Source organism: Ovis canadensis, chromosome 1 (assembly GCF_042477335.2).
Source record: "Ovis canadensis isolate MfBH-ARS-UI-01 breed Bighorn chromosome 1, ARS-UI_OviCan_v2, whole genome shotgun sequence".
Taxonomy (NCBI): domain Eukaryota; kingdom Metazoa; phylum Chordata; class Mammalia; order Artiodactyla; family Bovidae; genus Ovis; species Ovis canadensis.
Genome location: NC_091245.1, coordinates 145,350,488 through 145,378,149, shown reverse-complemented (window position 1 = coordinate 145,378,149; position 27,662 = coordinate 145,350,488). Strand labels below are relative to the sequence as shown.

The window sequence follows — 27,662 nt, the reverse complement described above, 5'->3', positions numbered from 1 at the left end:
TTCAAAGCAACATATATATACTTTATACTTTCTTATTTTTATTTCTTTTTTTTGGATTCGCTTAATTTTTTTCTATTTAAAAAATTTTTTTCCCTAGAGTATAGTTGATTTACAATTTTGTGTTCGTTTCAGGTGTACAGAAAAGTGAATCAGTTATATGTATACATATACAATCTTTTTTTTAGATTTTTTTCCTACATAGGCCATTAGTGTTATTAGTTATTTCTTTTATATATAGTAGTGTGTATATGTCAGTCCCAATCTCCCAATTTATCCTCTGCCTACTTATCACCTGGTAACCATAAGTTTGCTTTCTATATCCATGACTCTACTTCTGTTTTGTAAATAAGTTTATTTGTACCCTTTTTTAAAGATTCCACATATAAGCAATATCATATGATATTTGTCTTTCTATATCTGACTTACTTCATTCAGTGTAACAATCTCTATGTTCATTCATGTTCCTGAACATGTACCCAGAGGAAACCATAATTCAGAAAGATACATGCACCCTGATGTTCACTGAAGCACTATTTAAAATAGCCAGGACTTAGAAGCAACCTAAATGCCCATCAACAGAGGAAAAGATAAAGAAGATTTGGTATATATGTACAATGAAATATTACTCAGCCATAAAAAGAAACAAAATAATGCCATTTGCAAAATATATACACTCTTAAAAATATCTACTCATTTAAAAACCATGATACAATTCAATTCTGCCCACTACAAGCGTTTATTTTCAGGTAATCTGAAAAAAGTAGTATACGTAACTGACTCTGTAGTCAGACTACCCAGATTGACTCTTTCACTACTTTCCAGCTATGAGGATGCACAAGCCTCCTATTCCTCAGTATTTCACTTTCAGTTCAGTTCATTTCAGTTCAGTTCACTTTACCGTTCTATAACTAGATGCTGAAAACAGTAATTACTTATTAGGTTTATTGTGAAGTAACATATACAAACACTTTAAGCAGTTCTTGGCACATAGCAAGCATTCAATAAATCTTGGCCAGTATGTTTTGTAATGGTGTAACAGAAAAGTTAAGCTTTTTTGTTTTACTGTGTAAAACATTTATATACTAATATAGGATGAATGATGCTAAAGCTGAAACTCCAGTACTTTGGCCACCTCATGCGAAGAGTTGGCTCATTGGAAAAGACTCTGATGCTGGGAGTGATTGGGGGCAGGAGGAGAAGAGGACGACCGAGGATGAGATGGCTAGATGGCATCACTGACTCGATGGACGTGAGTCTGAGTGAACTCTGGGAGTTGGTGATGGGACAGGGAGGCCTGGCGTGCTGCGATTCATGGGGTCATGAAGAGTTGAACATGACTGAGCGACTGAACTGAACTGAACTGATAGGATGAATGTTTAAAATAATATGCAAGAAAAACCTTTAATAAGAAGAAGAATATGCTAAAGAATTTGCAAAAAAATAAATAAAGCTATTCTAGTTGTACATGTTTAAAGTTTTATAGATGATTTATTTTTCCATTGTTCAATGATTCTACAACTCAGGAATAATGTTATGTATGTATGTCCTGTGAGTAGTAGACCATGTGCAGTAAGAAACAGCCTTCAATACTTTTCACTTGCAGACTATTAATGGGCAACAACTTTAATTGCTATTTATCTATGTTTAAAATTTAATGAAGGTGTGAATAAATTTAAATTTTTGCTCTATGTACAGAAGGAATATTAGATTTGCAATGTTATCTAGCCATTTATTTCCTAGAAGTATATAAAAATAATTTATCACAAAAACATTTAATAAAACATGAATGAACTTCAATATTAGGAGTGGCCATTACATATTAAAACCATCACTTATCACAAAAAAGGAAATACTATACTAGAATCCCTATTTCTGTTTTCACAAATCTTATTCAGGGGTCCAGCCTTCTGATGAACTGACACTAACTGTTTACTGTCTATATCAAAATTGTTTTGAACTGTTGACAAATCAATCACAAGGGTACACAGCAGGCGATGGGACCATTTCTTCTACTAGTAATTTAGGCAATTTCTCCTACATATCTTGGCAGGAAGCCTGTAACAGTTTGAGCAGAGTTGTGCACAATATGGGCAGAGCAGCCAAAACTCATTAAGTGCCTTTGTCTCATGCCTCTTGTGAAATACAATATTACACCCCTGATGAGCAATGCTTCCAAATGTTATGTTAACATTAAGATCACCAGAAACCATTAATTTACTAGTCAAATCACATCTCTCAGAAGCATTTAGACAATGTTCTAGGGAATGATCTGCCTATTACCAAATATAAATGAAAATTTAATGATTGTCTTCCAGGTGCTTTAGACACAGGTTAAGAAAGTGTTCTAGAATATATTTAATGACATTTGCTATGGCATTAGGCTTGATTTTAAACTTTAATTTAAATGAATACATTTTATGTAACTTTTCCAGGACCAAACAGGGTCTTCACAGCACTCTGAATTCACTAAAAGACTGTTTTTCTACTTTCCTTCAGAGAATTAAGGAAAGCCTTCAATTTTTAGTTCCACATTCTACTTTTTTTAATTTAAGTATAATTGGCTTACAATATTATATCAGTTTTAGGCATACAATATAGTGATTCCATATTTTTAAAAATTACAAAATGATCACCACAGTGTCTACTTACAATCTGTCATCATAAAAAAATATTAAAATATTACTGTATATATTTCTGTGCTTTACATAATATTCCCATGGCTTATTTATTTCATAACTTGAAGTGTGTATCTCTTTATCCTTTTCCACTATTTCACCCACCTTACAATAACCTCTCCTCTGGAAACACTATTTTGTTCTCTGTACCTATACATCTGTTCCTGTTTTGTTGTTTATTTGTTTGGTTTGTTTTTTAGATACCAAATGTAAGTGAAATCAGAAAGTATTTGTCTTTCCCTGTCTGACATTTCACTTAGCCTCACACTCTCTATGTCCATCCACATTTGTCACAAATATTAAGATTCAATCTTTGTTAAAACTGAGTAATATGACACAATGGTGTATGTCTGTATGTGTGTGTGTGTGTGTGTGTGTAAAGTACATATTCTTTTTTTTTTTTTTACTTTACAATACTGTATTGGTTTTGTCATACATCAACATGAATCCGCCACGGGTGTACATAATTTCCCACTCCTAAACCCTCCCTCCCACCTTCCTCCCCATATCATCCCTCTGGGTTATCCCAGTGCACCAGCCCCAAGCATCCTGTATCCTGCATCGAACGTAGACTGGTGATTCTTTTCTTATATGATATTATACATGTTTCAATGCCATTCTCCCAAATCATCCCACGCTCTCCCTCTCCTACAGAGTCAAAAAGTCTGTTCTGTACATCTGGGTCTCTTTTGCTGTCTCACATACAGGGTTATCATTACCATCTTTCTAAATTCCATATATATGTGTTAATATACTGTATTGGTGTTTTTCTTTCTGGCTTACTTCACTCTGTATAATTGGCTCCACTTTCGTTCACCTCATTAGAACGGATTCAAATGTATTCTTTTTGATGGCTGAGTAATACTCCACTGTGTATATGTACCACAGCTTTCTTATCCATTCATCTGCTGATGGACATCTAGGTTGTTTCCAGGTCCTGGCTATTATAAACAGTGCTACGATGAACATTGAGGTACACGTGCCTCTTTCAATTCTAGTTTCCTTGGTATGTATGCCCAGCAGTGGGATTGCTGGGTCATAAGGCAGTTCTATTTGCAATTTTTTAAGGAATCTCCACACTGTTCTCCATAGTGGCTGTACTAGTTTGCATTCCCAACAACAGTGTAAGAGGGTTCCCTTTTCTCCACACCCTCTCCAGCATTTATCGCTTGTAGACTTTTGGATCGCAGCCATTCTGACCACAATATTGGAAATAAAAACAAAAATAAACAAATGGGACCTAACTAAAATTAAAAGCTTCTGTACATATTCTTTATTCATTGGTCTATCAATAACCACTTCAGTGTCTATCTTGACTATTTACAGCATCGCACTAAATAATGCTGCAATGAACACTGATGTGTGTATATCTTTTCAAATTAATGTTTTCGTTTTTTTGGGTAAATACCCAGAGTGGACTTATTTTATCAGATTGTATGGTAGTTTCATTTTTAACCTTTTAAAGAAACTTCACAGTGTTTCCATAGTGGCTGAAAAATTTACATCCCACCAATACTGCACAAGGATTACCTTTTGTCCACGTACTTGCCAATATGTGTTATTCAGTTCAGCTCACTTCAGTCACTCAGTCGTGTCTGACTCTTTTCAACCCCATGGATTGCGGCACACCAGTCCTACCTGTCCATCACCAACTCCCAGAGTTTACCTAAACTCATGTCCATTGAGTCAGTGATGCCATCCAACCATCTCATCCTCTGTTGGCCCCTTCTATTCCTGCCCTCAATCTTTCCCAGCATCAGGGTGTTTTCCAATGAGTCAGTACTTCTCATCAGGTGGCCAAAGTATTGGAATTTCAGCTTCAACATCAGTCCTTCCAATGAATATTCAGGACTGATTTGCTTTAGGATGGACTGATTGGATCTCCTTGTAGTCCAAGGGACTCTCAAGAGTCTTCTCCAACACTACAGTTCAAAAGCAGCAATTCCTTGGTGCTCAGTTTTGTTTACGGTTCAACTCTCACATCCATACGTGACCCCTGGAAAAAACAAAGCTTTGACTGCTGCTGCTGCTAAGTCACTTCAGTCGTGTCCAACTGCCATCCCATAGATGGCAGCCCACCAGGCTCTCCCACCCCTGGGATTCTCCAGGCAAGAACACTGGAGTGGGTTGCCATTTCCTTCTCCAATGCGTGAAAGTGAAAAATGAAAGTGAAGTTGCTCAGTCGTGTCTGACTCTTAGTGACCCCATGGACTGCAGCCTACCAGGCTCCTCCATTCATGGGATTTTCCAGGCCAGAGTACTGGAGTGGGGTACCGTTGACTAGACGGGCCTTTATTGGCAAAGTAATGCCTCTGCTTTTTAATATGCTGTCTAGGTTGGTCATAACTTCTTCCAAGCAGTAAGCATCTTTTAATTTCATGGCTTCAGTCACCATCTGCAGTGATTTTGGAGCCCAAGAAAATAAAGTCAGCCACTGTTTCCACTCTTTCCCCTTCTATTTCCCATGAAGTGATGGGGCCAGATGCCATGATCTTTGTTTTCTGAATGTTGAGTCTTAAACCAACTTTTTCACTCTCCTCTTTCACTTTCATCAAGACGCTTTTTAGTTCTTCTTTTTCTGCCACAAGGTTAGTGTCATCTGCATATCTGAGGTTACTGATACTTCTCCCGCAATCTTGATTCCAGCTTGTGTTTCATTCAGTCCAGAGATTCTCATTATGTACTCTGCATATAAGTTAAATAATTTGTGTTACTATCTATTTGATAATCATCATTCTGACAGATATGAGGTGATATATCATTTTGTTTTGATTTGTATTTCCCAGATGATTAGTATTGAGCATCTTTTTATGTGCCTGTTGGCTATATTGTATATCTTCCTTGGAAAAGCATCTATTCATGTTCTCTGCCCATTTTTAATTGAATTTTTGATGTTGAGTTGTATGAGTTTAAGGATTTTAGATACAAACTCTTTATCAAGCATAGCATTTGAAAATATCTTCTCCCATTCCATAGGTTGCTTTTTTGTTCTGTTGATAGTTTCCTTCACTTTATATTTTACAAATGATTTAATGTCATCACATTTGTATATTTTTGTTTTTGTTTTCCTTTCCTAAGAAGATATATCAAAAAAAATTATTGGTAAGATTGATGTCAAAAAGTGGACTACCTTTGTATCTTTCTAGAATTGGGATGGTTTCAAACCTTATATTTAAGACTTTAACATTTTGAGTTTATTTTGTATATGATGGGAGAAAGCAGTTAAGTTTTACCATTTTCCATCTAGCTGTCCAGTTTTCCCAACATCTTTTATTGAAAGGACTGTCCTTTCCCCAATGTATATTCTTGCCTCCTTTGACATAGATTAATTGACCATGTGTGTGTGGATTTATTTGGGGGCTCGCTGTTCTGTTCTTCTATGTGTCTGTTTTTATGCCAATAGCATGCTGTTTTGATTACTATAACTTTGTATTATAATTTGAAAGCAGGGAGCTTGATATCTTCAGCTTTGTTGTTCTTTCTCAAAGCTTTTGGGAATATTCAGTGTGCTGTGTGGTTCAATTCAAATTTTAGGATTATTTGTTCTAGTTCTGTGGAAAATTCTGTGAGTATTTTGATAGAGATTGTATTGAATCTGTATATTGCTTTGGGTAATTTGGACACTTTAATAATAATAATTCTTACAGTCCATATCAGTTTTATCTTTCCATTTAACTGTGCCATTTTCAATTTCTTTTATCAATAGCTTATAATTTTCAGAATATAGATATCTCACCTCCTTGGTAAATTTATTCCTATGTATTCTTTTTGATGCAATTAGAAATGAGATTTTCCTCATTTATTTTTCTGATAGTCTAATACAAGTGTATAGAAATGCAACCAATTTCTGCATATTAATTTTATATCCTATAATTTACTGAATTCATTTATTAGTTCTAATAATCTTTTGGTGCTGTCTCTAGGGTCCTCTACATAGGGATCATGTCATCTTCAAACAGTGATAGTTTTACTACTTTCTTTCCAATTTAAATGCATTTTATTTATTTTCTTTTTTTATTGCTGTAGCTAAGACTTCCAAAACTAAAAGTTAAGTAAATGTGGTGAGAGTAAGCATCCTTTTTTTGTTCCTAATCTTGAAAAGCTTTTAACATTTTATTATTGAGTATGATGTTAAAAAGTTAAAAGACAAAAATAGTAAAATCAACTCTAGCTACAATTAGTGGATAAGGAATACAAAAAGCCAAAAGATGTATGTATGATATAAAAAACATAAAATATGCTGGAGGAGTAAGAATGTAGTGTGGTTAGGATGCATTTGAACTTAAACAACTATTGGTTTAAAGTAAATTGCTCTCCTTATCAGTTGATATATATGAACTTTGGGCTTCCCTGGTGGTTCAGATGGTAAAGAATTCACTTGCGATGCAGAAGACCGAGGTTCAAACCCTGAGTTGGAAAGATCCCCTGGAGAAGGGAATGGCTACTCACTCCAGTATTCTTGCCTGGAGAATACCACGGACAGAAGAGCATGGAAGGCTACAGTCCATGGGGTTGCAAAGAGTGGGGCACAACTGAGCAACTAACACTTTCACTTTTATATAAAACTTTTGGTAACTGCAAGCAAAAACTTATATAGATACACAAAAAATGGGAAAAGGAAACAACAAAACATAACCCTTCCCAAACCTTGAAGAAAGAGACAAAGAAAAGACAAGAATTCAAAGGAACTACAAAAGCAATCAGGAAACTGCTAAATGGCAATAAATGTATATTGACTAAAAACTACTTTAAATGTAAATGGATGAAATGTTCCAATCGAAAGATATATGGTGACTGAGTGGATGAAAAGACAAGGCCCATACATATACTTCCTACAAGAGACTCCCTTCAGTTATAAAGACACATTCAGACTGAAAGTGAAGTGAAAGAAAGCTTTTTCCATGAAAGCTGATACTAGCAGGAAGTTGGTAGCATTACTCATATCAGAAAAAATATACCTTAAAACAAAGACTGTAAAAAAATAAGACAAAGAAGAGCAATGCATAATGATAAAAAGGTCAATTCAAGAAGAGGATATAATATTCATATATATTTATGTGCCCAACATAGGATCACCTTAATATGTAAAGCAAATATTAACAGACATAAAGGAAGAAATTGATAGTAACACAATAATCATAGGGAACTTTCATAACCCTATTTATATCAGATGGATAGATCTTCCATACAAGAATCAATAAAGAAACACTGGCTTTAGACAATACATTATACCAGATAAACCTAATAGATATATCCAGAGCATTCAATCCAAAAACTGCAGAATTTACATTTTTTTTCAAGTGCATATGGAACATTTTTCAGATGAGATCACATATTATGCCACAAAACAATCTCAATACATTTGGGAAGAATGAAATATCAAGCATCTTTTCCAACCAGCACAGTATGAAATTAGAAATCAACTACAAGAAAATAAGTGAAAAAACACAAACATGTGATGGCTAAACAACACAACTAAACAGCCAAAGAGAAAATTAAAAAATACATTAAGAGAAATGAAAATTAAATCACAAGCTTCCAAAGTCTATGGGACGCAGCAAAATCAGTTCTAAAAGAGAAGTTCATAGTGATACAGGCCTACCTCAAGAAATCTCTCAATAGTCAGTCTAACTTTATACCTAAAGGAACTAGAATAAGAAGAACAAACAAGTTTAAAGTTAGTAGAAGGAAGGAAATAATGCCAGACTGGAAAGAAATGAAAAAGAGTTCCCCTTCTATTAATTTATGTCTATTGCCAGGTCCACATTTTACTGTGCTCCTGTGATATTATTTCCGTGTGTCTTCCCATGTTAAAATCTAGTCCTAGAATATATTTATTATCCGAAATAAAGCCTCACTTTACTTCACTTCACTTCACTTCAGTCACTCAGTCTTGTCCGACTCTTTGCGACCCCATGAATCGCAGCATGCCAGGCCTCCCTGTCCATCACCAACTCCCAGAGTTCACTCAGACTCACGTCCATTGAGTCAGTGATGCCATCCAGCCATCTCATCCTCGGTCGTCCCCTTCTCCTCCTGCCCCCAATCCCTCCCAGCATCAGAGTCTTTTCCAATGAGTCAACTCTTCGCATGAAGTGGCCAAAGTACTGGACTTTCAGCTTTAGCATCATTCCTTCCAAAGAAATCCCAGGGCTGATCTCCTTCAGAATGGACTGGTTGGATCTCCTTGCAGTCCAAGGGACTCTCATGAGTCTTCTCCAACACCACAGTTCAAAAGCATCAATTCTTTGGCGCTCAGCTTTCTTCACAGTCCAACTCTCACACCCATACATGACCACTGGAAAAACCATAGCCTTTCTTGGCAAAGTAATGTCTCTGCTCTTCAATTTGCTATCTAGGTTGGTCATAACTTTCCTTCCAAGGAGTAAGCATCTTTTAATTTCATGGCTGCAGTCACCACCTGCAGTGATATTGGAGCCCCCCCAAAAAGAAGTCTGGCACTGTTTCCACTGTTTCCCCATCTATTTCCCATAAAGTGATGGGGCCAGATGCCATGATCTTCATTTTCTGAATGTTGAGCTTTAAGCCAACTTTTTCACTCTCCTCTTTCACTTTCATCAAGAGGCTTTTTAGTTCCTCTTCACTTTCTGCCATAAGGGTGATGTCATCTGCATATCTGAGGTTATTGATATTTCTCCCGGCAATCTTGATTCCAGCTTGTGCTTCTTCCAGCCCAGCTTTTCTCATGATGTACTCAGCATATAAGTTAAATAAGCAGGGTGACAATATACAGCCTTGATGTACTCCTTTTCCTATTTGGAACCAGTCTGTTGTTCCATGCCCTGTTCTAACTGTTGCTTCCTGACCTACATATAGGTTTCTTAAGAGGCAGGTCAGGTGGTCTGGTATTCCCATCTCTTTCAGAATTTTCCAGTTTATTGTGATCCACACAGTCAAAGGCTTTGGCATAGTCAATAAAGCAGAAATAGATGTTTACTAATAGCTATTTCCCTCTCTTTCCAACTTCTATAAAAATACGCCCCATTGGTGAATTATCTCTGACTAGAAAGAAGGCAAAGTGATCTCTCTAACCCCCTTTGTTAAATATTATCAATTGACTCTTGATACCACAAAATACATTTATACTTTCTTGTTCCACATATATAAATATATTTATTATTTAAACTTACATTTTAAAATAATGTTGATTTTTTGGTCCTACATTATAAAGTTAAAGCTCTCAGGTTCTTTGCCTGACTTTGCACTGGCACGGAATCTAGATCATCACCGTATACTAAGAGGCATTTACCAAGTGCAAATCTACAAAATTGTATAAATATAAGTAGCCAATCTGATAAACAAAATAGTAAAGTATTATGTTCTTCAATATCAATGAGTTCTTTAACTCAATGTTCTAACTTTCTTATTGTCTATCTGAGACATATCCCTGATTGATAGTTAAACAATCCTTTATCTTTCAGTGACAATATCAAATAAACTGCATGACAACCTGGACAATAAGGCAAAAATTGATCCTTAAAACTGCTCCAAAAACACCAAATCAACAAGAAATAGATCAATTTAGTCATTAACAGTGGACAAGGCCATAACACCCAGGTCAAAAATTCAACTGCATTTGATCTAATGATCAAAGGTCATTTTTTCCTTTTGCCTCTTGCTAAATTCTATCATTCAACCTCTGTTAACTCAAATTTTAAAAATATTTTAAGACAAAGTTAGCACAACACTTATTGATTTCGATGATAGTTCCAATTTATAAAATAGCTATAACACAAGCACATCTTATTCGCTTTTTAAAAAATAGACAGTGAGCTAAAATTCAAAAACACATTTTACAAGTATGAAGTCCTAATATTTGCACCGTACACAAAAGAAAATTCTGCCTCCTTATTTACTGAGAGAAAATATTAAAGGAGAAGGCACATAAAATGGCTTGAACAAGTATCTAAGCTCATCGTTCAGTAGAATCCATAAGAAAGGTAGATCGTGTGCCACAATGGTTATTTCTAGAAAGCTGAACATGGCAATAATATAAGATGAGCCTTATTCAGATCTTGTGACTGGTGATTCAGAAAAAGTTAGGCCGGAAACAAATGTAGGCTTGATACAACTTTTCAAAAGGTAATGTGCTGAGAATTTTGTAGCAACTGCAATTTTATATTATTTAAAATTTCTTCAAGGCCCCCATAAAAGTTTGAAAACAATATCAAAGTTGAATGCTTGGTGTCCAAAAAGCAAAATTAGACAAAACAATTGAATAGAAACTTACATCAAAGTACAAAGCTGAAACATGACAATTAAAGGTTGATTCTGAAGCCAGACTGCTTGGGAGCAAATTCGAGTTCTAGCACCTGCTCTCTGAGTAGTTAGAAAAGTTTCTTAACCGATAGTGCCTCCTTTCTCTCAAGTGAAAAATAGGGATGATAATATTACTTACTTCAAAGGCTTCTGTGTTAATACAGGTACAGCTATTTGAACAGAGCTGGGTACATAGGAAGTGCTACATATAATGATGTTGATGATGATAATGATGACAACGATGACCTATACAATTTTCTGTCACATTTTCTAAAAGCATCATTAGATTAGTTTCTGTTTGTTTCTTTCATTGAGTTTCTTTGCTCTTAAGCCAAAAGAGATAAGTAGCTGCATGTTTTCTGACATTCCTTAGAAGATGAGACTTATCCAGTGAAGCATTTGTTTCAGAACAGGTGAAATTCCCCAGCATGAGTCCTCCAGGGGAAAATTATTGTCTTAAAATTTAAGTAGAAAAAGGCTTTTCGAGGTATTAAAAGTGCTAGGATGATGTCTAAAATTTAAAATGATTGCAAAAGATAAAGCCATTTCTAATATGGTAATTATGGTCTGAAATGAGTGTCAGTGAGAGGTTGGAGAAACCTACAAAAGTCTGTGTATTCTATACATTACTAATTTGGTTACCTGGGAATGACAATGTTTGTATGCATATTGTGCAAAGAAAACATACTGCAAATATATTTCTCTAGCTATGTTACCCACTTTACTGCTGCATACGAATAAACAAATGAATTCTACTCATTATTAGCCTGCAGGACTGGCATTTGCTTTACAAAGGAATTTCAATACAGGAAGGGGAGATCTCAGAATTTATCCACTCTTCTAATCAGCTCTTTTACTACTGCCACATGGATTAAAAAATTACCCAACATACAATCATAAGCCATGTGTGTGCTTAGTCACTCAGACATGTCTGACTCTTTGTGGCCCCATGAACCGAAGCCCACCAGACTTCTCTGTTCATGGGGTTCTCTAGGCAAGAATATTGGAGGGGTTGCCACTTCTTTCTCCAGAGGATCTCCCCGATCCAGGGATCAAACCCCCATCTCTTACATCTCCTGCATTGGCGGGTGGGTTCTTTACCATCTGAGCCACCAAGGAACACTGCAGGCATGAGATATAAGATGGTTGATTAAGTGTTCTGATAAATGTATTTTGAACAAGAAAACATTTCAAACCTACTTTGCTGTGTCCTAACGTTTCAAGCTCTTTACCCAAATACTCTTGCCGTGTAAGTACTCTCCACTGGGATGCATTGGTTCAGGATATTTCAAAATATCATTTTAAGAAGCACAGTCTTGTTTTTCCCTTATCTTATAAGCTTTAATTTCAAAGATCTTTGATAACAGGTGCTAATAAAGTAGTTATTATCACAACTGACTTATATGTTTATGCATATTTAAAACTAAGTATTAGAGAATATAGTGATGATGAAACATACTATCATGATTATTTATTTCCCATTATGTTCTGGAGTGTCTATTGCCTTTAGGAAACATTACTTGGCAAAAAAGCACAATACTCTCTTGCACCACTTTTGCTGTAGTTTTCTAGAAATGCCAAGTGCTGCAAGCCTCCTGGGGATGAAAATGGTTTTGCAAACATGGATGAGTGCTTCATTTAGTGGCTTTTCACTTAACAGTCCTCAACAGAGCCACTTCTGCACTGATTATTTCTGGTGCTCTTCTATTTTGAAATGATTTCGCTATGAAATTCATCATGGAAAAATCGCAAAGACAAGGAAAATGTCTGTACCATAATGCATTATTTAATGGCATTTTCTCTGAGGGATGTGCCAATTATTTTTCCTTCAGGAATATTCTTCTCATCAGTTCAGTTCAGTTCAGTTCAGTTGCTCAGTCGTGTCCAACTCTTTGTGACCCCATGAACCTCAGCACACCAGGCCTCCCTGTCCATCATCAACTCCCGGAGTTCACCCAGACTTACGTCCATCGAGTCCATGATGCCATCCAGCCATCTCATCCTCGGTCGTCCCCTTCTCCTCCTGCCCCCAATCCCTCCCAGCATCAGAGTCTTTTCCAATGAGTCAACTCTTCTCATGAGGTGGCCAAAGTACTGGAGCTTCAGCTTTAGCATCATTCCTTCCAAAATATCCCAGGGCTGATCTCCTTCAGAATGGACTGGTTGGATCTCCTTGCAGTCCAAGGGACTCTCAAGAGTCTTCTCCAACACCACAGTTCAAAAGCATCAATTCTTCAGCACTCAGCCTTCTTCACAGTCCAACTCTCACATCCATACATGACCACAGGAAAAACCATAGCCTTGACTAGCACCTTAGTCGGCAAAGTAATGTCTCTGCTTTTGAATATGCTGTCTAGGTTGGTCATAACTTTTCTTCCAAGGAGTAAGCGTCTTTTAATTTCATGGCTGCAGTCACCATCTGCAGTGATTTTAGAGCCCCCAAAAATAAAGTCTGAGACTGTTTCCACTGTTTTCCCAAGAACTATTTTAGAAATGTAGATATATTTTTTATAAATAAATTATGATGGGATTTCTATGGAGATGGTAAGTTACTTATATGAGAACCACTGTTTCCGATTTTGTAGAGATTTGGAAATCCTACTCTGAAGAGAAAATCAAAAGAGAACACTGCAGCCAGGATCACTCTGGCTATCTGGAAACTAAAGCAATTGTCTTCTGTGTGCATGTGTGCTCAGCTGCTCAGTCATGTCAGACTCTCTGTGACCCTATGGACTGCAGCCCACCAGGCTCCTCTGTCCATAGGTTTCTCCAGGCAAGAACACTGGAGTGGGCTATCAGTAGCACCTTCACGTGATCTTCCAGACCCAGAGATCAGAACCCACGTCTCTTGCATCTCCTGCATTACCCGATACTTTTGCCACTGAGCCACCTGGGAAGCACAGAGGCACCTTATCCTCAATTCTGTAGATAACTAAAAATGATGTTTGGAGTTTCATTCAATGAGAAAGCCCTCACCTTTCCTTCAGCTCTTTGACTATATAGCCTTGACCTTACATATCACAGAAGAAATACAGACTTCAGATAAATGAAACGAAATTAACACATGAACATCTAGTGATTCCGAATCCAGTGATTTCTTGGGCAACTAGCTTTTACTTCATTTTACCTCTCTGTAGATAAGAAAAATAATTATCAGTGATATATTAATAAAATAGCTTTAAAATCATGTATCTGACAGTTTAAGGTAAAGTTTATGCTACGTGAGTTCAAATTTTACTGCCTTTTTAATAATTTGTAAATCATGTTGACACCCTGAAGAAAAATGTCCATATTATCTAAGTCTACATTTTATTGCTTTATTATTTCTCTTATGTATTTTGGAAATGGAAATCTTTTGACCTTAAATAACCAAGTAATAAAATAAAGTAGTAAAAGAAATTGAAAAGCCATGCATCTGACTCTTTATTTCAAACCATTAAGATAAAAGTCTGAAAAAAAATTGATGACTTAATTCATAACCAATAGAACAATGGGAAAGATCCCTCTTTATACTGAAGTATATAGCTAGATCAGTATGAATAAAAATGAGTAACTTCTGGTTGGTCAAGATAATGGGTAGTTATTGTTGTGATGATATTTTTGATAGTTTAACCCAGCACTACCTTTCTTTGTTTTATGTGAGAAATTACTTGGCTATTTACTAAACTTATTTCCCCAAAGAATGCTTATTATTCTGGGAATGCTACTTTACAAACACTGTATCATAAAGAAAAATAGGGAAAAAATGTCTTCTGTCTTTGAAATCTCAGTAACATTTTAATGTTTAAATTGATTTGCTTTTTCCTGTATCAGTGGTAACACAAATACAGGCATACTTCAGAGATACTGTGGGTTTGGGTCCAGATCACTGCAACCAAATGAATACTGCAATAAAGCGAGTCACACAAATTTTATGGTTTCCTGGTACATATAAAAATCATGTTTATATTATACTATAGCCCATTAAGTGTGTAATAGCATTATGTATAAAAATATGCATACTTCAAAAATACTTTATTAATAAAAAATGCTAACCATCATCTGAGCCTTTATAGAGTCTTAATATTTTTGCTGATGGAGGTGTTGCCTTGATGCTGATGGCTGCTGACTGATTAAGGTGGTGATTGTTGAAGGCTGAGATGGCCATGGCAATTTCTTAAAATAACATGACAGTGAAGTTTGCTACAGTGACTGACTTCCTTTCATGAATGATTTCTCTGTAGTACGCAGTGCTATTTGGTAACATTTTACCCACAGTAGACCTTCTTTCAAAATTGGAGTCAACCCTCTTATGCCCTGCTGCTTTATCAGCTGGGTTTATGTAATATCCTATATCCTTTGTTGTCTTTTCAGCTATCTTCACAGCACCATCACCAGCAGTAGATCCATATTAGGAAACAACTTTTTTTGTTGTTCATGCATAAGAAGCAACCCATCATCCATAATGTTTAATCATGAGATTGTAGCAATTCAGTCACATCTTCAGGTTCCACTTCTCATTCCAGCTCTCTTGTTATTTCTACCACAACTGCAGTCACTTCTTCCACTGAAGTCTTGAACCCCTCAAAGTCACCCATGAGAGTTGGAATCAACTTCTTCCAAATTCCTGTTAATGTTGATATTTGGCCTCTTCCAATGAATCACAAATGCACTTACAGGTATCTAGAATGGTGAATCCTTTCCAAAAGTTTATTCAATTTACTTTGCTCAGATTCATCAGAAGAATCAATAGTGTGTGTGTGTGTGTGTGTGTGTGTGTATCTATAGTGTGTGTGTGTGTGTGTGTGTGTGTTAAGCACTTCAGTCATTCCAACTCTTTGCAACCCTCTCCAGGGTCCTCTGTCCATGGGATTTCCAGACAAGAATACTGAAGTTGCAATTTCCTTCCCCAGGGAATCTTCCCAATCCAGGGATCAAACCCTGGATCAAATCCATCTCTTATATCTCCTGTGTTGGCAGGAAGGTTTTTTTTTTGTTTGTTTGTTTGTTTTTTACCACTAGTGCTATAGCCTTATAAAATTTACTTCTTAAATAATAAGACATAAAAGTCAAAATCACTTCTTGGTGCATGGCGGCAGAATGGATTTTGTGTTAGCAGATATGAAAACATTAATCTTATTGTACATTTCCATCTGAACTCTTGATGATCAGGCGCATTGTCAATGGGCAGTCATATTTTGAAAGGAATCCTTTTATTCTGAGCAGTAGGTTTCAACAGCAAGCATAAAATACTCAACAAGCCATGTTATAAATGTGTGCCACAATCCACAACTTGTTATTTCATTAACATAGGATAAGCAGATAGATTCAGCAAAATTCTTAAAGGTCTTGGGAGTTTCAAAATGGTAAATGAGCTGTGACTTCAACTCAAAGTCTCAAGTTGCATTAGCCCCAAAACAAGAGTCATTCTGTCTTTCGAAGAGTTGAAGTCAGGCGTTGATTTCCTTCTTTAGCTATGAAAGTCCGAGATGTGGCATCTGATTCCAATAGAAGTCTCTTTCATCTACATTGAAATCCTGTTGCTTAGTATAACCATTAAATTAATTATCTTAGCTAGATCTTCTGGATAATCTGCTGCAGTTTCTCCATCAGCACTTGATGCTTCACCTTTGACTCTTATGTTATGGACATGGCTTCTTTCAGAGAGACCACTTTCTCCCTTACAAATTCATCAAAAAATCATTTGAATGTTGAGAAACTTCCACAAAACAACTTCTGAACATTGGAAGAGGACACCAGACACCCAGAAAGGCAGTCCAGTCTCTTCAGAAGGAGGTAGGACAAAATTAAAAAAAAAAAAAAAAAAAACAGAGACAAAGGATTTAGGGATGGAAACCCACCCCAGGGACGGTGTCATGAAGGAGGAGGAGTTTCCACACAATAGGAAACTCTCCAACAGGAGAGTCTGTGGGGAGCTTTGGAATCTCAGAGAGCAACATAACTGGGAAAAAGAAAAACAACACAGAATGCACCCACTGGCAACTACCAGAAGATAAGCAGCTCAGACAGTTGCATCCACCAGCAACAAGTGGGGGCTGGGCAAGGAGGCGTGGGCTGCAGCATTGGTCCTTATGGTAGGGACTGGGTTTGAATGCCCTGATGACAATCGGAGGGTGCTAATGTGACATAGCAACACAAACTGTCGGATTGCCAGAGAGCCAAAAAAAGAAATAGAAGGACCTCTCCCTCAAAAGGCTTTAACTCCAGTCAGTGACCCCTGGCGCATTCACAGGACAAAGTCTTGTGCCCTATCAAATACCAGAGGAGAAGAAGCTGGCTGCCATTTTGGGCCCTCCCTCCCCAGAAGCAGAGAGGCAGGTGTGCAATAGCCAGAAGTGGAGGGCAAGGGGCTGCTTCAACCTCAGACCCAGAGACCGCATCTTCCACCAAACAGTGAAACCAGTGTGAGCAGTTGCTAATCACATCTTCCTGGGATCCTGGATGGTTCACACTGGCCAGGAGTGTCACAGCCTGAGATTAGCTCCCCAGAAGAGACACATGCACACCTGGGAAACGGTGGCTGGGACTAGGAAGGTGAATAAGGTGCACGGCCCACCTGGGACAGTGTGCTCACCAAGCACTCAGTCACCTGAGCACTTGGACCTGGGAAGGGCACAAAATGCACAGCCTTCCTGGGTCTGTGCTCTTGCAAAGCACCGGAGAACCTGAGCAGCTTAGGACTGGGAAGTGAACTAAACACCGGGTCCACTTGGGACACTGCCCTTGTGGAGCACCCTGGAGCCTGAGCAGTGTGGACCCGGGAAGTGCACGCCACCTTAGACCATGGCAGTCCCGTATGGTCCCTCCACTGCAAGCACTACCCACACGTGCCCAGTGTTTGTTCGCAGTGTCCCTCCCTCTCCTCAGCACAACTGAGCAAGTGAGCCTAAATAAATGGCCACCTTCACCCCCTCATATCAGTGGCAGAAATTCGACAAAAAGAGACTTGCAAACAGAGGAATTAAAAATAAACAAAGAAGGGGGAACAACCCCAGAAGTGACAGGTGCAACAGATTAAAGCCTTGCATTTAATACTGGAGACATTTGAGAGGCACCTATAGACCTTGAGAACAAGTACAACCTGGAACAAGGGACTATCTGACACTGCTCTGACCACACACTGCCCACAAAAGCTCCAGAGAAATTCCAAGATACAGTTTTACTATTATCACTTTTTAATTTTTGTTTTAGTTCTTTATTACTCCTTCAACTTCCATTTTTATACCCTACTATTACCTTTCTTTAAAAAAAAAAACCTATTTTTTTAAAATAAATTCCATCTATATTTTTTAATTTCTGTGATTGATTTTGTTTTATATTTTTATATTGTATTTTTGAAAGTCTAACCTCTATTCTAGATTTTTAATCTGTGCTTTTTGATATTTGTTATCAATTTTGTACCTTTAAGAATCTAATCTTCAGTATCCACTTTCACTTTGACCACTGGCTTCATTTCTCTCTCCTCTTTTGACCCTCTTTTTTCTCTTCCTGGTCACTTCTATCTCCCTTTTCCTTCTTCTCTTCTCCATGTAACTCTGTGAATCTCTCTGGGTGTTCCTGGCTGTGTAGAGTTGTTTCACCATTAACCTAGGGGTCTTGTCTTCTGTGCTGTATGGGTGGAGAAGTCTTGAGGCTACTGTAAGATGAGGACTGAAACCCAGAGGCAGAAGGCTCAACTCTAGGACTTTAGAACATCAGAGAATTCCTGGCTCCAGGGAACATTAATAGACAAGAGCCCACCCAAAAGTCTCCATACCTACACTGAAACCAAGTTCCACCAACTGAAGCTTGAAACCAAGCATCACCAACTGAAACCAAGCATCACCAACTGAAACCAAGCTCCAAACCAAAAAGTTCCAGCACAAGATGCACCACACTAATTCTCCAGAAAAACAGGAACACAACCCTGAACAGTAAAAGATGGGCTGCCAGAAGCCATACCAAACCCATTAGTTCAGTTCAGTTCAGACCAGTCGCTTAGTCGTGTCTGACTCTTTGAATCGTAGCACACCAGGCCTCCCTGTCCATCACCAACTCCTGGAGTTCACTCAGACTCATGTCCATTGAGTCGGTGATGCCATCCAGCCATCTCATCCTTTGTGGTCCCCTTCTCCTCCTGCCCCCAATCCCTCTCAGCATCAGAGTCTTTTCCAATGAGTCAACTCTTCGCATGAGGTGGCCAAAGTATTGGAGTTTCAGCTTTAGCATCATTCCTTCCAAAGAAATCCCAGGGTTGATCTCCTTCAGAATGGAGTGGTTGTATCTCCTTGCAGTCCAGGGGACTCTCAAGAGTCTTCTCCAACACCACAGTTCAAAAGCATCAATTCTTCGGTGCTCAGCCTTCTTCACAGTCCAACTCTCACATCCATACATGCACATAGACACCTCAAAATTCACTCCTGGACACTTCATTGCACTCCAGAGAGAAGAGCTCCAGCTCCACCCACCAGAACACCAACACAAGTTCCCCAACCAGGAAACCTAAACAAGTCACTGATCCAACCCCACCCACAGGGAGCAGACTCCACAATTAAGAGAAATTGTGACATTCCAGCCTGCAGAAAGGGCACCCAAACATAGCAATCTAAACAAAATGAAAAGGCAGAGAACTATTAAGCAGGTGAAGGAACATGATAAAAACCCACCAAACCAAACAGAAAAGGGGGAGATAAGGAGTCTACCTAAAAAATAAGTGCCAGTCTATGTTTGATACAGGATACAAGATGCTTGGGGCTGGTGCATGGGGATGATCCAGAGAGATGGTATGGGGTGGGAGGTGGGAGGGGGATTCAGAATTGGAAGCTTGTATACACCCGTGGTGGATTCATGTCAATGCATGGCAAAACCAATACAGTATTGTAAAGTAAAATAAAGTAAATATTTGTTGTATAAATAAATGAGCAAATTAAAAATAAAGAAAAAAATTCAGAATAATGATAGAAAAGAAGATCCAAAATCTTGAAAACAAAACAGAGTTTTGTTAGATAAATAGACAAGAAACAAGGGTTGAGAAGATGCAAGAAATGTTTAGCAAGGACCTAGAAGAAATAAAGAAAAGTCAGTCAATAATTAAGAATGCAATAACTGAGATTAAAAACACTCTGGAGGGAACCAACAGTAGAATAACTGAGGCAGAAGAAAGGATAAGTGAAGTGGAAGATAGAATGGTGGAAATATATGAAGTAGAAAGGAAAAAAGAATTAAAAGAAATAAGTACAACCTCAGAGACATCTGGGACAATGTTAAATGTCCCAATATTCAAATCATAGGTGTCTCAGAAGATGAAGATGAAAAGAAAGGGCATGAGAAAATACTAGAGGAGATAATAGTCAAAAACTTCCTTAAAATGGGGAAGGAAATAGCCACCCAAGTCCCAGAAACTCAGAGAGTCCCAAGCTGGATAAATCCAAGGTGAAACACCATAAGACACATATTAATCAAACTAACAAAAATTAAACACAAAGAGCAAATACGAAAAGCAGCAAGGGAAAAGCAACAAATAACACACAATGAGCAAGGGGAAAAAAAAAACAAATAACACACAAGGGGATTCCCATAAGGATAACAGCTGATCTTTCAATAGAAACTCATCATGTCAGAAGGGAATGGCAGGACATTCTTAAAGTGATGAAAGAGAAAAACCTACCATCAAGATTACATTACCCAGCAAGGGTCTCATTCAGATATGAAGGCGAAATCAAAAGCTTTACAGACAAGCAAAAGCTGAGAAAATTCAGTACCACCAAACAGCTCTTCAAGAAATGCTGGAAAAACAGGAAAAACAAAAAAGGTTTATAAAAATGAATCCAAAACAACAAAGTAAATGGTAATGGGATCATACTTATCAATAATTACCTTAAATTTAAATGGTTAAATGTTCCAACCAAAAGACAAAGACTGGCAAAATGGATACAGAAACAAAATCCCTAGATATGCTGTCTACAAGAGACCCACCTCAAACCTAGGGACACATACAGACTGAAAGTAAAGAGCTGGAAAAAGATATTTCATAGAAATGGAGACCACAAGAAAGCAGGAGTAGTAATACTTGTATCAGATAAAACAGACTTTGAAATAAAGACCATGATAAGAGATAAAGAAGGACCATACATAATGATCAAGGGATCAATCCAACAAGAAGATATACCAATTACAAATATATATGCACCCAAGATAGGAGCACCTCAAAAATATAAAGGCAAATGCTGGCAAGTATGAAAGGGGAAATTAACAATAATAGTGGGGGACTTTAATACCCCACTCCCACTTATGGGTAGATCAACAAAACAGAAAATTAGCAAGGAAATACAAGCTGTAGTGATACACTGGGCCAGGTTAGACCTAAATGATATCTACAGGACATTTCATCCCTAAACAATGGATTTCACCTTTTTCTCAAGTGCTCATGGAACATTCTCCAGGATAGATCACATCCTGGACCACAAATCTAGCCTTGGTAAATTTTTTAAAAATTATAATCACTTCAGGCATCTTTTCTGATCACAATGAGGTAAGATTAGAGATCAACTACAGGAAAAAAACTATGAAAAACACAAACATATGGAGGCTAAAAATCACACTTCTCAATAGCCAACAGATCAAAAGAAATCAAAATATGCATGAAGACAAATGAAAACGCAACAACCCCAAACCTATGGGATTCAGTAAAAGCAGTGCTAAGAGGGAGGTTAATAGCAATACTAGCCTACCTCAAGAAACAAGAGAAGCATCACATAAACAACCTAACTTTACATCTAAAGTAACTAGAAAAACAATCAGAAAGACCCTGAAGTTAGCAGAAGGAACAAAAATCATAAAATTCAGAGCAGAAATAAAAGAAAAAGAAATGAAGGAGACTATAGCAAATAGCAACAAAAAGAAAAGCTGGTTCTTTAAGAAGATAAATAAAATAGACCAACTATTAGCCAGACTCCTCAAGAAAAGGAAAAAAGGAAAAGAATCAAATCAGTAATATTAGAAATGGAAATGGAAAAATCACAACAGAGAACACAGAAATACAAAAGGTCATAAGAGCATATGGGCAACTATATACCAATAAAATGGACAACTTGGAAAAAATGGACAATTCTTAGAAAAGTATAACCTTTCAAAACTGAATCAGGAATAAATAGAAAATCTGAACAGACCAATCACAAGCACAGAAATCAAAACTGTAATAAAAAATCTTCCAACCAACAAAAGCCCAGGACCAGATGCTTTCACAGGTGAATTCTACAAAAAATTTAGAGAAGAGCTAACACACTTCCAAACTCTTCCTATGAGGCCACCATCATGCTGATACCAAAACCAGGCAAAATGCCACCCCCCCCAAAAAAAGAAAAGGAAGCTACAGGCCAATATCACTGATGAACATAACTGCAAAAATACTCAACAAAATTCTAGCAAACAGAACCCAACAACATATTAAAAAGATCATACATCATGACCAAGTGGGATTTATTCCAGGGATGCAACTTGTTCAATATTCACAAATCACTCAATGTGATACACTGTATTAACGAATTGAAAGATAAAACCATATGATTATCTCAAGCGATGCAGACAAAGCCTTTGACAAAATTCAACACCCATTTATTATAAAAAACTCTCCAAAAAGCAGACATAAAAGGAACTTACCTCAACATAATAAAAGGCATATATGGCAAACCCACAGCAGACATTATCCTCAATGGCAAAAATTTGAAAGCATTTCCTCTAAAATTAGGAACAAGACAAGGGTGCCCGCTCTCACCACTACTATTCAACATAGTTTTGGATGTCCTAGCCACAGCAATCAGAGAAGAATATGAAATAAAAGGAATCTAGATTGGAAAAGAAGAAAAACTCTCACTGTTTGCAGATGACATGATGCTCTACATAAAAAATTCTAGAGATACCACCAGAAAATTACTAGAGCTGATCAATGAATAGAGTAAAGTTGCAAGATATAAAATTAATGCACAGAAATTCCTTGCATTCCTATACACTAACAATGAAACAGCAGAAAGAGAAATTAAGGAAACAATCACATTCACCATTACAATAAAAAGAATAAAATACTTAGGAATAAATTTACCTAAAGAAACAAAGGCCCTATATAAAGAAAACTATAAAACACTGATGAAAAAAAATCAAAGATGATCAAATAGATGGAGAAATATATCATGTTCATAGATTGAAAGAATCAATATAGTGAAAATGAGTACACTACCCAAAGCAATCTATAGACTCAATGCAATCCCTATCAAGCTACCAATGATATTTTTCACAGAACTAGAACACGTACTTTCACAATTTGTATGGAAACACAAAAAACCCTGAATAGCCAAAACAATCTTGAGAAAGAAGAATGAAACTGGAGGAATCAACCTGCCTGGCTTCAGACTATACTACAAAGATACAGTCATCAAAACAGTATGGTACTGGCACAAAGACAAAAATATAGATCAGTGAAATAAAACAGGAAGCCCAGAGGTAAATCCATTCACCTATGGATACCTTATCTTTGACAAAGGAGGCAAAAATATACAGTGGAGAAAAGACAATCTTTAACAAGTAGTGCTGGGAAAACTGGTCAACCACAAGTTAAAAAAATGAAACTAGAACACGTTTTAACACCATACACAAAAATAAACTCAAAATGGATTAAAAATCTAAATGTAAGACCAGAAACTATAAAACTCTTAGAGGAAAACATAGGCAGAACACCCTAACATAAATCACAGAAAAATCCTCTATAACCCATTTCCCAGAGTAATAGAAATAAAAAGAAAAATAAACAAATAAGTGTTACTTAAACTTAAAAGCTTTTACACAACAAAGGGAACCATAAACAGGGTGAAAAGGCAGGCTTCAGAATGGGAGAAAATAATAGCAAAAACTGACAAAGAATTAATCTCCAAAATATACAAGCAGTTCAATACCAGAAAAACAAACAACCCACTCAAACTTGAGCCAAAGGACTAAACAGATATTTCTTCAAAGAAGACACATAGATGGCTAATAAAGACATGAAAAGATGCTCAATATCACTCATTATTAGAGAAATGCAAATAAAAAACACAATGAGGTATCATTTCACTCCAGTCAGAATGACTGCCATCAAAAAGTCTACAAACAATAAATGCTGGAGAGGGTATGGAGAAAAGGGAACCCTCTTACACTATTGGTGAGAGTGCAGACTGGTACAGTCACTATGGAGAACAGAGTGGAAATTCCTTAAAAATCTAGAAATAGAATTGCCTTATGACCTAATAATCCCACTGCTGGGCATACATACCAAGGAAACCAGAACTGAAAGAGACACACGTACCACAATATTCACTGCATCGCTGTTTACAATAGCTAGGATGTGGAAGCAACCTAGATGTCCATTGGCAGATGAATGGATAAGGAAGTTGTAGTACATGTGCACAATGGAATATTACTCAGCCATAAAAAGGAATGCATTTGAGTCAGTTCCAATGAGATGGATGAAACAGGAGCATCTAATATAATACAGAGTGAAGTAAGTCAGAAAGAGAAATACCAATACAGTATGCTAACACATATATATGGAATTTAGAAAGATGGTAATGATAATCCTATATGCAGGGCAGCAAAAGAGACACAAACGAAAAGGATTACATCCTTTACAAAAAAAAAAAAAACCAATCAGACTTTTGGACTATGTGGGATAAGGCAAGGGTGGGATACTTTGAGAGAATAACATTGAAACATGTATATTACCATATGTAAATAGATGAACAGTGCAAGTTTGATACATGAATCAGGGTACTCAAAGTTGGTGCTTTGGGACAACCTAGAGGGATGGGGTGGGGAGGGAGAGGGAGGGGGGTTCAGGATAGGGGGACACATATGCAGCTGTGGCTGGTTCATGTAGATGTGTGGCAAAAACCACCAGAGTAGTATAAAGTAATTATCCTCCAATCAAAATTAATTAATTAATTTTTTAAAAATCTCATGAACCAAACTATGTTAGCTCCAAACTTTTCTGCACCTTTGTCACTTCTATCAGCCTTCACAGAACTGAAAAAGTTAGGACCTTTCTCTGGATTAGGCTTTAGCTTATAGGAATGTTGTTGCTTGTTAGGTTTTCTATCCAGATCACTAAAACTTTTTCTTTATCAGCAATAAGCCTGTCTTGCTTTCTTACCATTAGTGTGTTCACTAGAGGAGCACTTTTAATTTCCTCCAAAAACTTTATTTGCATTCATTACTTGGCTAACTGTTTGATACAAGAGGTTGAGCTTTCAGCGTAACTCAGCTTTCAACATGCCTTCATCTCAAAGCTTAATCGTCTCTAGCTTTGGATTTAAAGTGAGAGACAGCAACATTTCCTTTCACCAGAGCGCTCAGAGGCCATTATTGGATAATTCACTGGCTTAGATGCTAAGAACTGACTCATTGGAAAAGACCCTGATGCTGGGAAAGATGGAAGGCGGGAGGAGAACGGGACAACAGAGGATGAGATGGTTGGCTGGCATCACCAACTCAATGGACATGAGTTTGGGTAAGCTCCAGGAGTTGGTGATGGACAAGGAGGCCTGGCATGCTGCAGTCCATGGGGTCCCAGAATGGGACATGACTGTGACTGAACTGAACTAAACTGAATATTATTGTGTCAGGAAATAAGGAGGCCTGAAAAAAAGGAGAGACAGGGAATAGCCAGCTGGTGATGCTATCAAAACACACATAACTCTTATCAATCGAGTTCATCTTAAATAAGAGTGGTTGGTGATGCCCCTAAACAAATACAATAATAACATCAAGGATCACTGAAAACAGATCAGCATACATATATTATAATAATGAAAAAGTTTGCAATATTGTGAGGATAACCAAAATGCAACACAGCGACTTGAAGTGAGCAAATGCTGTTGGAAAAATGGTGCCAATACTTTCGCAACACAAGGTTGCCACAAACCTTCCATCTATAAAACTATGATTATCTGTGATGTGCAATAGAGTGCAAATAATTGTGAAGTAAGCCTGTACTGAAAAAAAATCCTATTTGACAGAAATCCAGCAAGAAGCTGAAGTAACAGGCAAGCATGTGTCAAAAGCACTGTGGGGAAAAAAATGACAATAAAAAATGCAGGAACCCTTTATCCAATAAATTCTTAGCATTTTAACAGAAGGCTTTTTTATTGGCACTCACACATTATTTCAGGAATTACCATACTGTCTGCTAATCCTTGCTTACTAAAATTGGTAAGGATAAAAATGATGCCCATTCCTGTGAAAATATAGTTGACCCTTGAACAATATGGGTTTAAACTGCATGAGTTCACATATACATGGGTTTTTCCCAATAAATACAAACTACAGTACTATACAGGCCAAGCATGGGTGAATCCAAGGGTATAAAACCACAGATATGGAGGTTAGTGCCCTTAACCTCCACATTGTTCAAGAGTCACCTGTAATCAGTTAAGCTCAAAAGTCTGATACCTTTGTTAATATTACTTATTACATATTAAATCCAATAAAAAGTAAAACTAACCCTGAGAACTATCCCCTTAAAATATAAAAATACCTCATCCAAATCCATTTCTGCTCTGTGCCTTTATTTCTTCAAACTTGGCTCCCTGTACAAGCCTAATCTATGCTCACACTTATTAAAGCATATCAAACTTTTCAGAGTTTAAATATGAAACTTATCCTGTTGCTCAAGCTTTTCTTACTAACATGCCTGGCTTCAAAAGTAAGCAGACCCCAAAGGATAGCCTTGTCAGAGAAAGATTCTTCAGGGCTACCTACCCCCTTCAAATTCATCTCATTGGAGTAAACAAGCCACAAAAGAAATGTCCCATTCCTAAAATATTGCTAGTTTGGAGTCGGCCTATAGGGTATTAATGATATTCAGACAGAGTTGCAGTCAGATTTCCCCTGTGTTGGTTTCCACTACTAACTCTATTATATGCTATTCTTCTTAAGCTTGTTGCTGCTGCTGCTAAGTTGCTTCAGTCGTGTCTGACTGTGCGAACCCATAGATGGCAGCCCACCAGGTGTTAATAGAGGATGATTTGAAATACTCAACCACTGAGCAGACAAAACTCCTAAGCTCAATATATTTTTGTCTTCTGTGTATTTATGGTCCGAGATTGTCCTTTAATTTAAAATTAAAAGAATCAAGTGAGGCAAAGCATCAAAAAATGTATTGCAACTCAATTTAGGGTTTAGTCTAGAAGACCAAAGAGATTTTCACTTAAAGAGAAAACTTTAGCCTCTCAACAAATCAAAATTAATTTTCTCTGACTAGTTCCTTAACTGAAATGAAAAGAAAATTTGGATCATTTCTTGAACATACCCAAGCAACTAGCAAATTGAGTCAATCAGCCATAAGAGATATTGATAAAACAAGCATTAATGCAATGGATATTAATCATATCCACTGTAATTATGTAAATATAGGTTGGAATGCCATGTGTCATTTTAGTATGTTACCACTGCTTTTGAAAAACTTATGAATTTCTAAACTCAAAGCCACTAAGAATGCCTGAAAAGTGTTGACATTGTCATTGCTGTGTTCCAGTTGACTTCAGTATTAAAATTCTTAACTTAAAATGGATTACATCCTGATAAATCCATCAAAATTGAAAATATCCTAAGCCAAAAATGCACTTAATACACCTAACCTACCAAAGAACACTGCTTAGCTTAACCTACCTTAAATGTGTTAAGAACACTTTCATTAGCCTTAGT

At 37.1% G+C, this 27,662-nt stretch overlaps 1 protein-coding gene across 4 annotated transcripts in view; it reads right to left on the bottom strand.

Moving 5' to 3' along the window:
- LOC138434251 (putative uncharacterized protein ENSP00000383407) overlaps positions 1 to 27,662 on the bottom strand; it is a 280,367-nt gene that overhangs the window by 190,928 nt on the left and 61,777 nt on the right. The window lies entirely within an intron of this gene.